We start from the raw sequence: 17,080 nt of genomic DNA on the forward strand, positions 1-17,080 counted from the left end.
AACAGCAGGCGGTGGAACATTAAAAAAACCTCTCAGGGTTCGTTATTTCTCCCGTTGCTTCGCGACGGGCGATCGACGCTTAGATTCGCGCCCCAGAGACGTTTTTGTTGTACGTTATTGCACGCACTTACAGCTAACGTTATAAACAATAACAGAATCCCACCAGAATCGACGACAGAATCGGACAAATTTTACTCAAAAATAACGAACAAACTTGCACGAAAATTTATTTACGAACGAATAAAAAACTTGGTGTTCGGTAGTCGCGAATAAAATGTCTAAGAAATTGAAGTAACGTTCGTACAACGCTTGAATAATAAAAGCAAGAACACTTTCGAGTCACGAATTTTTCCAAGAACAGTAAACGTACATTTCCCTCGCTGCGCAGACAAACTACTAAGATTTCAGTCAATGTTTGAATGCACGTAGAAGAGTAACAACGATATCGCGCCACCAGGGAGCTCGTATTTAAATAATAATAGGACGTTGTTGTCCTCAAAGCGTTAAGTCCTCGGTACTTAATGAAATTCTCCCGGCGAAGTACGGTTAAATCGCTTCTCATGAAAATACGTCTACAGAGACGGTGCAGCGCATCGAGCGAGCGATTACGGAACGCGAAGCTTTAATTCTAGTTCGCATTTAGATCCCGAACAAACGTCGTACCGGCGTAAGATTTCACCCCGGGGTCCAAGTTCGTCTAGGAGTTATACCGTTTTTCCGTGGAAATCTCGCGATGGTGGCCCGAGAAATATCGAGAACGCGTTCTCTGCGCGAGACCTACATACATCAGTTTTACGACGCACTTAGAACGAAATCTGGGTTTAATCGGAGCCTTCGATGTCCTCGATAAATTACAACAACGTTCCCCCGTCGAAGTATTCTTTTTTTTCCACGGACGAACCGCTTTATCGTGCCTTGAAGAAGCTGCACGTTCCTCGAAACGTACACCTCGTATCACTTTTTACTTTTAATATTTCATTTGAGCATCGACGAACCACCAGGAACTACTAATCAGACTTTCCAAAGTCTATTTCCTCTACGCACGCTCTTGAACATTTTTCCCCGTAAACTATCGACAGACCCAGCGTGTTTGAAACGGTTCGTTTGGGACGGTGACTGCTGCGATATCAATCGAGCCGAAAGTTTAACGCGAAAGTGACAGACACGCGTCGGGTGCATACATCGCATTAATAGGCTGACGTGCATCGTACCATCTATTAATTCGGTGAAGCGTCGTTTTACCGGTTTATCAAACGTGCACACGCTAACGGGTTCGTCGTGTCGTCGACGCACAGCCTGGTAACGCACTTACGGACACGACGAGAGCAAATTTCCAAACTGCTAATTATTAATTAACGAACGCAGACGAACGCTTGTTCGTCCGAGAAATGCGATAGCTTGGTTCAGGGAAGCTGATCCGGATTTCCATCGAACTTTCGTAATTTTGACAAAACGAGAGGGCGATGAACCAACTTTTCAGTGACTTTTCTGCTGAGTAGTACGCACCAAGTAATTAATGCAGAAACACGTACATAGAACAACGAATCGCGGTCAGCGGAACGCGATGAAGATGGAGATGGAGGAATATGTATTTTTAACGATCGTTTAAGAGCAAATAAGACCATGATCGAGGTCGCTTCGAAAATCTCACAGACGCTTCGATAGACTGTTTTTAAATTTCAGCGTGATCTCCCCGAAAGTTTGTAAATTACGAAGAGGATGGAAAATTTTATAATTGATACGAAACGCGTACACGGTGGTGCACGTTGATGGTAATGAACCGAGTAAATTAAACGACGAGGAACGAGCCCCCCGAAAGCTCGAAGAGCGGCCAGCAGACTGTTTCAGCCAGGTCGGGGGCATGTATCGTCTAGATAAAGTTCAAAGTAGGCCAGTGTGTTCTCGACAAGAGAGGCGAAGTAGTTGTTACTTTCGAACAACGCGTTGGAAATAAACAATCTGTAGGATTCTGCGCGGCGTTATTCCGCAGATGTTGTTCCTAGCAACTGTTAATTAAAAGAAGAGGAAAAAACACACACACACACACCGCGGAACAAAGTTCACCGGGTCAGCGCGAATCGAGATCAACGACCGCGAAACATCGGGGAGAAAAATAGTCGAAGAAGCGTATCGAATTCGGAAATTTCCGCGAGATTTCTGTCGCGAGACAACCTGTGGATATCCTAAATCCGACAGGCCGAATCGTATGCATATGTATAACCGCCAGGACGTTTATGCATGCGCTTGCATACGAGCATCGTATGAATTCCTAACAGGATCGTGACACGAGACCCGGAAACGCGCGACGGGACGACGTTCTCGCGATTAGCACGGCCACCCGCTATCAGTTCTTCCAAGGTGATACAGCTTCCATTATTTTTATACTATGTGCCAAGCTACGTGGCACGCCGGAACCTCCGGGCGGAAAATATTTCGCAGAGAAAGCGTCTCGGGCGAATGAAACTTTAAACCTTTGGAGACTCGTTCGAAGGGTAAAATCGTGGAAAAACACACGCGAGATTAGAAAAAGAAATATTGATATTTCTACGATTGCAACGCGTTCGAATTAGCCAGAAGTTTGAGCTCGAAAATGGAACAAAGCGAAACGAGATTGTTTTTTCCCACCTGTCGTTTACACGATAACGCGATAGCAACTTTTCGATTGTAGAAAGTGGCCCGCGTTGAACAGGCCCGCCCTGAAACAATGGTGCATCGAACCGTCGGGGGATAATTTGCCGCGAGGCCACTGGGGAATCCCGAGCAGGCGCCGCAAATCCATAATTGCGTCCGTAAATTTAAACGTAATCCTCCCTTCCGCGGCCCGTGTCGGAGCTTGGCACGAAAATTTCGAGCGGGACTTTGCCCGTAGCCCGGAGCAATCGGCCGAATACACTCGCGCGTCAGCAGCGATCTCCATCGAGGAATTAAATTTAATTGCTCGCCAACGCAAAATCCGGTAAACAACCTGTTTACGATACCCTAAACATCATTATTATCCCTATTACAGATATATTATGCAAGAGCCAATTATCGGCGCTATTACGAGTTTCAATTTTCATAGTGTACTCCGATTTTTGTAAACCACTACGGTTTCTAACTGGATAATGTCAACTATCTTGTTCGAGCAAAACTAAATATAAAAAACTATATTTAGACTATGTACGATTTAAAGCGAAAATGCAGTCTCGCGAAATTCATTCGACAATAGGAAACGCAAATAAGAATCTGCCACGCAGAAAATTAGCGCATTTAAATTCAATCCGAGGTGTGTATTATCAAAGTCGGCGCCGCGGCTTGATTTCAAGCAAGTTTGGCAATTAAGCCACTCATCGAATGCAAATTGCTGTCACAGAGATCTATATTTAGCCACCGTGGAGCGTTCGGGATATTCTGAAAATGGAAATGAAGCTTCTTCGGAAGAGATCCAAAGTCCATGATACGCTATATCGTTCGACGTTGATCAATCTGGATCGACATCTTTGAACGCAACAGATTCCCCACAAAATAGACTCGACGAAACGTTGTGAAATTAAAATTCAATTTTTATTCGAAAGATGCTCGAGAGCCCCGGGGACACGGAACAACGAGATCGATTCCGTCGACGAGGCAATAAACTATAAACTTTCGTCCGTGCCAAGAATCCGTCTGTATTTCTTTTTCTCATCCCCCTCAAAGCGGATCGCTTAGCCACGCTTTGTTTCCTTTCTCCCACGAAAAGAAGACTTTATATTCGAGTTAACGACGAGCAGTTTTCGAAAAGCTTGCGTTACAAGCGCGCCAAGTGTCAATTAATATATCCTCCGCGCTTTACGTGCGCCGGTTACCAACGAACGACAATTTCTGCGTCCAAGATGATCCGATCGAAAATGTCGGACACGTATATCGCGGCTACGTGGCCGATCCGTTCTCGAAAAATGGTAAAAAGGAACCCCGGGAACCTCGAACCATCGACTCGAAACAATTCGAACCGCAACTTGTAAACTTTAATTAAGAAAATGCTCGAGGCTTTAATTCGCGGAACTTTTCGTGGAATTTCGCGTATGGGATCTTTTTTTACGGTTCCTGAGGTTCGAGTCGTTTATCATCAGCCCGTCAGAATCAAGAATATTTCGCGCGACATACCAACGTTTCGCTCGTAATTAAAAGCACGTCGTTTCGAGCGTTAACTCGCTGGTTATTTAATTCCGAGCAGGGGACAACGCAGACGGTGTTACGAAGGTATTACGACGGATCCGTCGACGTAATCCCGTGCAAAAGGATGTGGTCACTGTCTTTCTGGCGGTCGACCGACAAAAATTCATGAAATTTTGCGAGAATCGATAAAAATTCAATTAACCGCGCGAACTGACCGAAACCCCAGAGAAAATATTTATTTTTACTGCAACCGCCTTTTCGCGCTCTCGATATTTTCCGATTTGCGTGAAATTAATAATGGGATATGTTGAAAGTTTCACTTTTAACGTTGCTGTTCGCAGATGGGGGATTTTTTTCAATATGCGTTATCCGCAAAAAACATAAGGTTAAATATACGTAAATAGAGAAGAACGAGATTCCATAGCCAGAAACAAATTCAATTTCGAAAATGAACATTGAAAATTCATCGTAATTCTGTGCGATTTCGCCGACACGTCTGACCATTGCTCACCGTTTCTACTTGCGTCGACGCTGGTAAATTACTACCTATCTTAATTAATCGCAGCTGATTAACGTAAGTCGATATTCGTGAATAGAAATCTAAATCGAAGGGACGAATTTTAAAAAATTTTATTTTACATTTCCAATTTATTTCGACTCGTAAAATTTCTGCCTGAAAAACCAGCTGGCCGATTAACGTTGCGTTACATCGCGGCGCAATTAGCGTGTCGCTTATGGCCGTCAGCGTGAATTTTTTTTTTTACAAAAAAAAACAGCACACCCAACAACTGCGGTGAAAATTTCATCGGAAAATGTTTTCGAAAAAGCAAGGAAACGTGGCCCGGGAACGGATCCGCGTAATTTCATAAAGCAACGGGAATATTAATGAGCCTCGAATTACGCGTGTTGCTGCATCCAGCGGAAGGAATATATTTTGATCAGTCGGAAAATATCACGAAATAATATCGAATAATATTTCTTATCGCATCGGTTACGCTTCCAGCGAATTAATCCTCGTGTTCGTGGATTTCGCTACCAAATGAATAGGAATAATTCATGGCAACGAGTCGAGGGCACAATGGAATGTAACGGCATCGTTAGCCAGGGCACAAAAGCGCCGATAAATTTGTTTGTTTGTCGAACGCGCGTTTAACGAAACATCAGCTTGCGAGTTTTCGCTACTCTTGCCTCTGTCCAATTATGCGAGCGTAATTAGACGGAGCTTCGTGGAAAGAGTAAATGAAGCACGATCGACAAAGTAAACGAGAATGCATCGACAATGAGCCCCGTGTCGTGATATTCGAATTCCGTTCGCAGAGTGGACAATCGATCAATTTTGAGCCCGTGCGTTTCACCTGAACTCTATTAACGCCTGAATAAGCAACTTAACAATGTTGATTGCAAGTTTCAAGATCGAGCACGGTTAAACCGTTTCGTACCCGTACGCGAGCATTCGCGATATCGTTCCGTGTTATGCACCGTTTGTACTAATTACTCGTTATTCGAGCAATTGCACCGGGAGGATGCTGAAATTAAGCAACTTTAGATTAATGTATTTTAATGTTCCATATAACGAATGTAACGCGTAGTTCTTGTTTTAGGTTTCGGGAACCGTGTTGAGAGAAATTGGTTAAAATTCGCCCCCTGCTGTATTTAACACTTCGACGAGAATAATTCCAATTCTTATAAATAAAAGTATTGTTCCCATATTATTTCATTTCTTCGTGACATTTTAATTCAAACACGAATGTTTTTAGTAAAGAAACGCGATCTTGCAGTGTCTCTGTCTTTTATAAAGTGCAGGAGGACGGTGTAGGAGGGCCGTAAAATTGTTATAGAAAAGCAGAATTCGAGAAAATTTCATCCGACGTATCCCGGCGATGCTCGCGCGGAAGTTTTCAGCGAAGCTTTTGTTCGCGGGGGAGCGACCCTAATAAGCGAGCAGTGCTCCCTGGGAAGAACAGTTGTTTCCGTCTTGGATGTGTACCCGGAAGTTAGAGAGTCAATAGCATTTCCGTCCGTACTCGCGTTGAATTTCCTACGGCGAAGTAACCTCGGATGACAACGCGATCAAAGCAATGCGACGTTTGTTCTCGTTTTCTCGCAGATTCTATTTTCGCGGCTAAAATTTTTCTCGGTTACTTCGATCTTCGGTTTACCCTCGACCTCGTCCAATGCGATCCCATAAGAGTTCCTCGAACCCACGAATTTTACGTTAAACTAATTTTACTCTAGGATATAATTAATTTGTTTTCTTGTAAAAGCTCGCGAACATCGTAGATCCCAGTTTAAGAAACTTTATACGGTAACGCGTCGATAGAGTAAAATTATACTCTATGAAATTTCCTATCGACGAAAAGTTGGTCCATATCGCTCGTTGTCAAAATAATATTAATTAACGATCGATCAGTATTTAACGATAATTACTCCCAAATATTACTTGATCGCCTAATAACGTCGCTCGAAACCAGGTGTATGAAATTCGCTTCGACAATCATTTAACTATTAATTCGTGTAGTTTGATGTTGAGGTTCGTGAAATCGCTACAAACACACCGATCAAGAACACGCATAAAATATTGTATATTGATCGAACGGTAATTTAATTCTGTTTTGCTTGCGTCAAGTACCGGGCGTAGTAAAATTTAGAGCGACACCGAAAGGACAGAAAAGCCAAATAAAATTCGTTCCTCCGCGGAGAATCGAGTCTCGAACGCGAGGGTGTTTAGCGGGGGAGTCGGACAGTGGCGCGAAAGAGGCGGAAAAGCAAACGGATTCGACGCGAGGGTGACATTAGGTCGTTTCGTCCCATCGCAACAGGTTTCAGAACTCGTTGAAACGATCGATGCAGCCTGGCGGTGGTCGAGGCGCGGATTCTATTGTGCAGTTTGTTAAACGTCACAGAGACGAGCAATTATGTTCCAGCCAGATAAAAAAAAAAAAAGAATAAAAAAAAACAAACCGTGCCCCGATACTACGCAAACTGCCAAAACGGAAATTCGCAACGAAGCTAAATGAAGGCGAAAAAAAAGGAGAACTTGGTCGACGGGGATTACCGTCCCTTTTTTTAAAATCGTTTCTCGCCCGGCCAATAATCACCCGTCCGGAAATTACTTTTCGCTAACGGGACAAGCGTCGCTCTCGAGAAAATCCAATATTCGAGCGACTTCGAAATTTCATCGACGCGCGCCGACAATAAATCCGCCGCCGCTCGTAAAGGTGAAATGAAATTCAAACGCTGAAGGTCGAGCACGCTTTTCCACCGGTGCTCGTAAAATATTTAAGCGCAACGGACCCTCTGCTTTATCAAATCGAGTCGCTTTCCAAATGATCGATGAAGCCGTGCGAAGAAGGAGAAACCGAAAAATGAGGCCGATGTGCATCGGATAAAAGTGAACTCGAATTTGCTTCCGCGTAACTCTCATCCGGCTGAGAAATTGCGTCGCGAAACTTTCCTCGACTCTGTACCGAGAGACGTCAAGAAATTTGTCTCCGATAGAGAGAAATCGATTAACTTAAACTTAAAACTTCTCGGTCCCTGGTGGTCCCCTCGTTCGATTATTTCCAAGTGATTTATGGTCGTCTTCCGTCTCGCGCGCAGAAAGTAGGAAAACTATTCAAATTGTTGTGCCTACTGCCTTGTTTGAAAAATGCTTGATTTACTACCTTCACCAGGTGTCTATATTCGCGTTTTCTTTTACTTGGAAGAATCAAGAATCCATTTGATCGTCTTGGTCGTCTTGGGTTCGAGATTATAAGGATTAAGTTCGGCTCGTTATACTCCTACGTGTTTGCTTTTATGTTTTTAACGTGGACAGTCGTTAAATAAAATTGGTGTCTGTCGCGCGCCAATATCGCTCGGTGTTTGAAAAAATATCCGGTTAATGAAATCGAACTTGTTAGATTGTAATTTCAGCCGAAACGGGGCGAGTGGATATTCGCTTTCAATCCGAGGTCTGTTTATTCAGTGTTATAGGGTACTTTCAAGATCGTAATCAGGCCGTTAACATCGCCCAGTACGGTTATTAATGGCGAAACACCATTAACATTAATACCTGAATGCCTCGATGGTGCATTTACCGCGGAACATAAATCCTCGTGGCTTAATGGTATACAAGTTGTATCTTGATCGAAACGAGGGTTCGTTGATCTTATACGTACGTTCGACGCTGTAAAATTTTTATCGCCGACCTCGAGGACGCCATCAACCGGTTGTTTAAAACGCAGCCCCCGGACGAAAAGAAATCCCCTCGCTAAGGACATAATTTTATCGCGCAAAGAAATATGTTTAAGAGGATTAATAATGAACCTGTCTTGACCGAAGAATAGTTTAAATACTCGAAGAACATCGTTGCAAAGAGAGACCTCGCTTGAATCATTTACAAACCGTATTATTTCCCAGATTGAATTCCAATTGTTTCCCTATGATACGAAACGATGATTTAAATTGAAACTTCCGGAAGTTCGGAGATTCGATTTGAAATTCGAGATTTCAGCAACACGCCGAGGGAAAGTCGATGTAACGAGGCGTCGCGACGCGCCAGCGATAGAATTCCATTGTTCGAGCAAGTATCGGCCACGGATACTGTCTCCCGTTACGTAGAGAAGCACTTTGCGAAGACTCGCCAGAGTTTCAAAAATACTTCGTCTCCGTACCCTGGCGAGGAAGAGCCGTCCCTTGTCGTTGTTACGACGGAATTCACGTGTGAAACGAGTGATCGTGCAATTCCATCGGAGGAGCGCGCGTATCGAGGAACGAAGACCCTTCGCAATTACACAACGCCTCCGCGATACGGTTTGCGTGTATGGAGCCGATTTCGTAATGTTCCTGGATTTTATTCGAGCACCAGGCTCGTCTGGGGCAGGCACGTTCTTCCGCGTACAGAAAAATCCGAGGATCGTTACGCCATTTCGCGGAGCCCGGGTGAGCGCGACTTAAAAACGTAAGCTTAAGTCGCGATTCTTCGTCCCCACCACGTTACGACGATCCAAAATGATTTTAAATCGCGTACTGAGAACGGGGGGTACTATTTAATTTGAACTTATTTGGCGAATTTCCAAATAATTCCATAAAATAAAATTGCAATCGTGCACCGGATCCGCGTTCGAATTTTCGTTAAAAAATGTCGCCGATGCGAACGAGGGCACTGAATTTCGTTTAAGTAAACCGAAGCGTAGCGCAGGGAAGATTTATCCACCGTTCTAAATTTACTTTTCTCCCCGCGAAATAAACTCCCCGAGCTCCGGCATAAAGATCTCCGGTGTCATGAACCGACTCCCGCGTTACCGCGTATCCGCCACTTTGTACGGGTCCGAGAGAGAGAGAAAGAGCCCCGAAGATTAATAGTTTTTCGCGAAAACCGGTGAAAGGTTCGGTAAAAATTGCGATTCGTTTCGTTATTTACTGGTCCGCGCTACGGGTATCGGTTTTTATTGTTGTCGGTGGCGCCGCGTGCTCGTCGAGCTAAATCGATATGCGACTCTACGATCGAGGAATCATCGCGTATTAGAGGAAGCAGATCGCGCGGCCAGTAAATCTTCGAGCGTCGTGAAACGGTTAAAGGGTGATTCCGAACATGTCGTCGCAACGGAAACTCTCAAAGGCGGTGGGCAAAAAGAACAGCCACGAAAGAACGGACTGCATCCCCTTTAACCCCGACGAGAAAAGCTCCCGTTTTATGCGCGTTCGCGCGTGAGAAAGAATTTCAAGCATCCCCGACTCGATGTCCGGCAGTGGTTTCGCGTTACAAGTATTTGGTCGGTTTCTAGTCCCGTCGTAACCGTGAATCGTTGTTCGATTTTTGTCGTCTAAAAAATTCTTGAAAGGCGATTGATAACTGTCGAGAATACGAAAAAATTTGTCCTCGCTTCGTATTAATTCGGTAAACAAACGAACACGCGTGTTTCAAATTTCCCCTTGTATTCTAGAAGCAAAATCTTCCACGGCCGATGAACCAGACGTCTTTTCAACAAATTACAAAGGCAACTGATAGCGGATATCACAACTTCCGCGTGCCTTTCACCGTGGTCGTCGATACATCGATGAACGCGATCTATCGGAAAACAGGAAGCCTGGTTCCACGGTGCGACCTAAACGCGTCACAGGAACGGAGAACGCATTTCAACGATATTTTTGCGTCCCGGGTTGAACGCTGAAAGACTGGAGAGTAAACTGGAAACGCAGGATTCTCGAAAACCCATAAACATTCGTCGTTGGTTGGGAAACGGGGACAAAAACCGTTCGACTCTGATTTTCCCGGCGATAAACGTTTGTATCTTACTTCCGAGTAAATTTCCGAAACGCTGGCAAATGGAACTGGCGAAAGGCGAAGTCTATAGGTCGCGGTCAGGTTAAATTCGTTTTGCATCTAATTTGTATCGGGCAGAGTATCTCCCTTCTCTCGCTACTACTTTGGACCGCGAAGAAAGCGTGGGTGGAAATGAGATTATGCCAGCGGGAGGAGATACAGATTATATCGAGCTGGTCGTACAAGGTTCTCGGGACAAATTAGGCTTTCAACTTAATGGAATATCGGTTATCCAGGTGGTGGAATATTTAACAGCGTTGGACGCGGGAACGCGAGAATTCGTAGCGTCGGAAGCGATTGGATGGAAGGGAGTGACAACCTTGCAAGTCCGATGCATACCATCGCGGCTTTTCGACGCTTGATTTTGCTCGAGGATGAGAGGAGATTGGAAATTCCGTTCTGTCGCGTTTCGGTTTCAATGTCGTGTCTTCGAATGAAACGCATACCGCCACACATTGAGTTCTATTTCCTGCTGACGGACAAACTGTAACTGCTTGCTCGTTCTCGTTGCGCGCGGGCTTCGTTCCTATCGAACTCCGACGCCTTGCATAACTTGTGCATTTATTAGGAACCAGGAATGGGGACGCCCGAGCCCTCGAAATTCCTCCAAAGTCTGTGAATACCAACATCGAACCTTTTTTATTTTTTAAAGTCTCCTCTACGTCTAAAAAAAGAAAGGAATAAAAAAATTGCGACCATAGTTCACGGGTTTCCCTTGTTAGACGCAATTTATGCGTGGTTGAACGTGACTCCTGTATAAGAGACAACGGCTTAATGAACCTGTGGAAACTTGATTTCGTGGAAACAACCCTCTACAAGTATTATTCGGAAGTTCGAGTTTATCCAAATTGTCCATCCAGTGAAACGTAATTTTTCTAACAGTCTTCTATTACGATAAAAAATAATTGGTAGCTAACGTTCTCGAGTTTAACGTTTGAAGAATATCTAAAATTGTATCTTCGCGAGCCATGTAATTGTACACGAGGTTCTCTCGTCGAGATGGGTGTAAGTTAATAATAAACATGACGTGGTGGTAATAACGATTTATTACGTGTTTTCCATCAAGCTTTTGCGTGAGCTTCGCGAGCGTGAAAGGATATCCTCTTACGTTGAAACAACTTCTTACGCGTCGAGCAAATGATAAACAGCTTAGAAAGCATCGTATCTCCATGCATGTTTCCCTCGCCACTGAACAATATCTTCCAAAGCATAGCAAGCTAATAGCTCTTGTTTACACCGTTTACAGTGCTAATACTCGAGAGTCAAAGTCGATCGTCGGATTATTTCCTACACTGATTACGGAGCAACGTTGCGATTAACACAAAAACAATTTTCGATCAGAAAATATTAATGTTTTAATATTGCATGTTTTTTTAAAAGGTCAAAAATAGCCAAGTTGTTCGAACAAAAATAGCTAGTATAGTATCGCGACGGAAAAATGAAACGGATCCTATTTCCAAAAACGTGAAACGCTGCTCAACAGTTTTCCGATTTTTAAGCAAATGCAAAACGATACTCGCGTGTTTTCGGCATTTTCGAAGTGTATCCGTGTCGAACAATTTCCCAATATTAAATTTCTCCTGTAACTTGGCACAATGGAAATGTTTATGAATACTACTGTTAAGAAATCGTTTTGATATTAGAGAAGAAACACTGTGACGTTTTTCGTCTAAAAGGTCTCAGTTCGCGAAAGTAAAAAATGGCAGTGGAATTTCGCAAGAAGAAATCCGCAAGGATCTTTGTCCGGCCACAAATAGATCGTAGATTGCCTGAACCCTGGTCGTAAAATTAACAGTCCGTAGATCCCATTTGATCCTCGAAGATAGTCCCGCTATCGCTGACTTTGATACTTTTCGTTTTGTCGTGACGAAATTATGGGATAAAAGCTGTGGGTCGCGTGAAATAAAGTTCTAGATGTATCTCTCCGCTCCTAATCGTTTTCCACCAAAGGGAGTCGGAGTAGCAGGACGATAAAATCGGAAAATCCAAGAGGACCACGGTAAATCCCTTCGAAATGTATTATTCACACTTCGTTTCGAAAGACAAAGAAGTTGTGGTTCGTGAACGAACTGGCTGGGCCCTAACACGACTTATTTTAGGACTGATACCAATGAAAAAATATCTGCGTTATCGTTTATCTCTCTATATATTTAACGAAGTGAATTTTGCGATGGCTATAAACACCCTGGATGGAACATAAAATTTAATTAATTCCAAAAATGGTCAACGTCCAATTAATTAATATTGGATTGACAACTATGGCCAGTACGAAACATAGGATGACCCATATTCTACAACCAACAGTCATGTTGTTCGATGACAGTGAAGCTGCATTTGAAAACCGAGAATAATATCGAGTCTCTTCTATTTGGTTTGTTATTGTCTATTAGCCTCGTAAAAACAGAAATTTATGATGTCAGCTGTGGCTAATTGGCGGCAATAACCGATCGTATATTTAGCAATTAATACCTCCGTTTCTCGATAACCACCGGAACCAATCGCGAGGCCGAATTAATTGAAATTTCGTGATAATTAATTAATCGTACGAAAGCGATCCATAAATCCAAATTTCAAGAAATTTTCTTTTCAAATTAGAAACAATGCTGTTCTTCGACAGTGTAGAACAGCGACGAGCACTTTCTATCGTCTAACTTTCCGAAACAATATTTTTAGATTATTTCACCGAAGCGAACAGTTCGAACAAAAATTTTTTCCCCCCCTCTTAAGGGATTAACTGCGCGTATCGGGGGACACCATTGACCCAGAATCTCCTCCATATTTCGGATCAGTGATCGTCGCGTCTGTTGCACAGATTGGACATTTTCTCCTTTCAAGTAGAAAAGGTGCATTCACGGTCCGCCGTGACGAGGCGGTCACGCAAGAAACGGGTCAAAAGCGCAAAAGGAAATCCGGCCATTCTCCGTCAAGTGGATCGCCGATATTTGCTGACGCCGATTCCGCCACGGATTGCTAGAAGGAAACAAGTCGCCATGGTTTCGGCTGTTGCCTCCCGAAACGTTTGCCAAGAACCGTCGCGAGAACTTTTCCTCGCTTATACGATCCTTTCCCAACTTTCCGCGCTCTTTCATTGACGGGGCTGAAGTTACAGGGCAAACTTCCAGAGCTTTGTCCTGCTTCGACGTAAACATAGATGAGCCAACAGTTCCGGATATGGCTGACACAAAATCGACGATTCCACGCGTAATTTTCAGCGAGAACGATACTTTGGCTAACGTAACATATTTAACCCCAAACGGGTATTCTGGAGTTAACTGTTCTAATTTATATCTGTCCATTAGAAACAATATCTACCGTTTAGAAGCATCGACTGTGATACCGGTATTGTAGGGAGAAGATAAGATGGAATTGCTAATCGTATCGGATCAAATGTTTCGGTCTTCGTAAGATCTGCAATTAAGCGAAAATTACTCGACGCTGTCCACGTTCCCCTCTTACGTAGGGGAAAAAGAAAGATTAGCCCCGGAAGGAATTATTTTTATTATTGTGGGATCGAACCCTCTTACCCGGAGGAAGAAGAACAGTGTTTCTCAATCTTGCAATTGTTATCTATCGTCGAATTTATTTACGATACATAACAAAATATCCTGACACGAAATATGCGATAAAACACAGTATGGGCACAGTATTTCTGTTTCTCGTTTTATCCAAAACTTGCTAATAGTAACCATTCTCCAAAGTACTTGTACTTCAAACTAACTTGTTCAGATAATGGAAACAAGACTAACACGATCACGATGTGCAATCACGATGTTCAAATTAAAAGAAACGCCTGTTTCTAAAATTAGAAAACACGGTCGCCATTGAGAACACCCAATCTAGAAGACCGGAATAGAAGCGATTCGGTGATGGCGCATTGCAAAAACGACTGTCATCAATCCCGATGTGCCCAGATCGAGTCCAATTTGTGCCTTTCTTTTTCCCTCGACTCCAAACGTTATTATTATCAAATATATTTATTGCTCGCATTTCCAGATGCACGAACATCCAAGCCAGAAATAAAACGCCGTGATTAAAACCCTCGGAGCTCGTTTGGAGGGATCGCCTTTCGAAGTGCTCGCAAACCACATTTTTAATCGTACAAGAATCATCCCCCGCGCGATCGACAGCACCCTGCCTGTGTCCCGGTGACCGATGTTTATGAAAAATATACGAGCTCGAAAAATTGTAGGAACACGGAACTTTGCGGACACGTGACGGAACACACAGCGAAATTGGAAAACTTTCCAGGATAAAATTAAATGACTGGTGTCGTTCGGTCCTGGTCGCGGTCGATACGTCTAGTCCTTGCATCCGCCAGATACCGTCCGAGAGGGTAAGTTCAATCTCATCGAAGTTGCACGTGCAAGCATTGGCCCCATCTCAGGTGCATCGAGGCTTTCATCCCGGACGAACCAAGGGAGGAAACTCGCGGTAACTACACAAGCCACGGTACTCCACGGTTCGAGTGCATAACGCGTCCGACGCACACCTGGCGCGTGGTTTAAGCCCGAATCCACGCTCGTAAATCGTGAAAAATCTCCGCGAGGATCGGTCGACCGACATTTTTTCGTCTCCCGGCGAAGTTTGATTAGCTTTGTCGGAGAATTTAACCCGGAGGCCGTTGACCACGGACTCAGATTCGGTGTCGCGGGTCACCGTCGATCGCGTTATTTAAAAAGGAAGCCTCGACGACGAGCAAACTGCACGGAAAAGCAACCCACGCCGGATCGTTCTCCGCCGATCTTCGGAATATTTTCCCGGGGCGATGCGTCTTACTCGCCGGGTCCTCGAGACGAACGATAACGCGCGTTTGCATCGGAACTACGGTAATATTTGTTTGGCCTTTGCTACCCGAGCAAAATAACGGCGGAAAAATACAAGGTAAACGCGTCCACTCTATCTCGGGGTACCTTCGTCGGATTTCAGCCGAAAAAAACCTGACCGACCGCCGGTGATCGAAACGCTGAATGTGTGTCAGAGGGGTTATTGAAACCTTCGTCGGTCGGATGTTATAAAAAATTCCAGCCAGAGTACCGAATATGTATTACAGCCGTGGCTGTAAAGGACGAAGTGGAAACCGCGACAACCTTATCTCCCGTATTGAATTATTCCGTATATTCTCCGTATCGGAAATAAGAATTTTTAATACATTATAAGATTTCGCTCGTTCGCGAAACACTCTTCCGGACGTACGTGGAATCGATACGATACGCACGGGAAACGTAGAAATATTTAAACTACGGTTACCGATTCGCGAACAACTACGGTAATTTGAGGATGAATATTAAACAGTTTATCAAGAAGTTTACTCTCATTATCGGCGTCTTTCGAAATAAAGTGTTCGCTACTCCTCGATACTTGGCGCAACGAAGCATCAATGATCTGTTTAACGTTGCCCGTATCGTCTTTCCGCAACAAATCCCCTTGGAAGATGATGTCGAAAATAATGAACCTCGAGTGCGCTAAATAGATATTTATACAAAGTTAGTTTAAATATGTTGGATATCTTGCTTATTAGAAATAAAAATTTTGTACAAGTCACGATTGATCCTTTGTTTGACGACCCTATAAACAATCGAAATGTACGCCGAATATCTCGTAACCCTAGTATTAGTTTAATACGCGACCAACGTGCGTGGTCTGGAATTTTTATCGCGTTATTTTAAGTCATCGTCGTAAAGCAGCTACAATATAAAGGCAAGTATATAATGTCGATATTATTATAATAATAAACTTTTGATAAGGGATAGATGATAAAAATGTAATCGATTATAAAGAAAATACGAATTCAATATCTTTTGTAATTAGCGAGGAAAAAATATGATTTGTCTGAAAGTAGCGATAATAATGGCTATGAAAATACTAATAATGAAAATGATAACGACAATGGGCAAGCACAGCCCTCGATATTACATGAATTTACTGGACAAGAGAGACTGAAAATAAGTCTATTAGCAGGTACTTCACCGTGGCATTCATTCGCTAATATTCGATGGTACACTTATTAATAAAATCCGCTTCTGGACAAATACTCGAGCCATATTAAATATAAACAGCGAGTATGCGAGAATTGAAAGTATATTTTAATATAAATATACTTTTTTACGGGTAAAACTGATCCAACACTATAATCCAAAAGCAAAGCTTTCGAACAAACGTTAACTAAACGATCAACAACCACCTGCGATTGTTGTTTGAATCTTTCGAAACAAAATATTTACACACACGAGGATTAGCAATCTAGTCCGTTCGATATCTTTTCGGAGCTACTCCTCGTCGAAGACGCGAGAGAAGCCATCAAAACGTGTTTCGGATGCGCCAGTAGATATAGTTCTACGAAACTAATTAAACAATTTCAGATACCCTGTGTAATTCAAATTAGAATTTTCTGAACGTTGCACGTCGGCGGTAGCCAAAGCTCGTCGCTGTAGGAGCCACATTGGAACAGTATTTTAAAATATATCACTTTAATATACTAATTCTTTTTCTTTGTATACGAATGCATACCATTTATCTTTCGTTTCTCAAACAATTTAAAATTAAGTTTGTGCTTGGTAATCGCAGTCCGTTCTAATTCCTTCGGTTGTTGATTTGTTAATCGCAAACAGTAGTAGTAATGAATTGTACAGCAATATGTGA

The sequence above is a fragment of the Colletes latitarsis genome, chromosome 8, assembly GCF_051014445.1.
Source record: "Colletes latitarsis isolate SP2378_abdomen chromosome 8, iyColLati1, whole genome shotgun sequence".
NCBI lineage: Eukaryota > Metazoa > Arthropoda > Insecta > Hymenoptera > Colletidae > Colletes > Colletes latitarsis.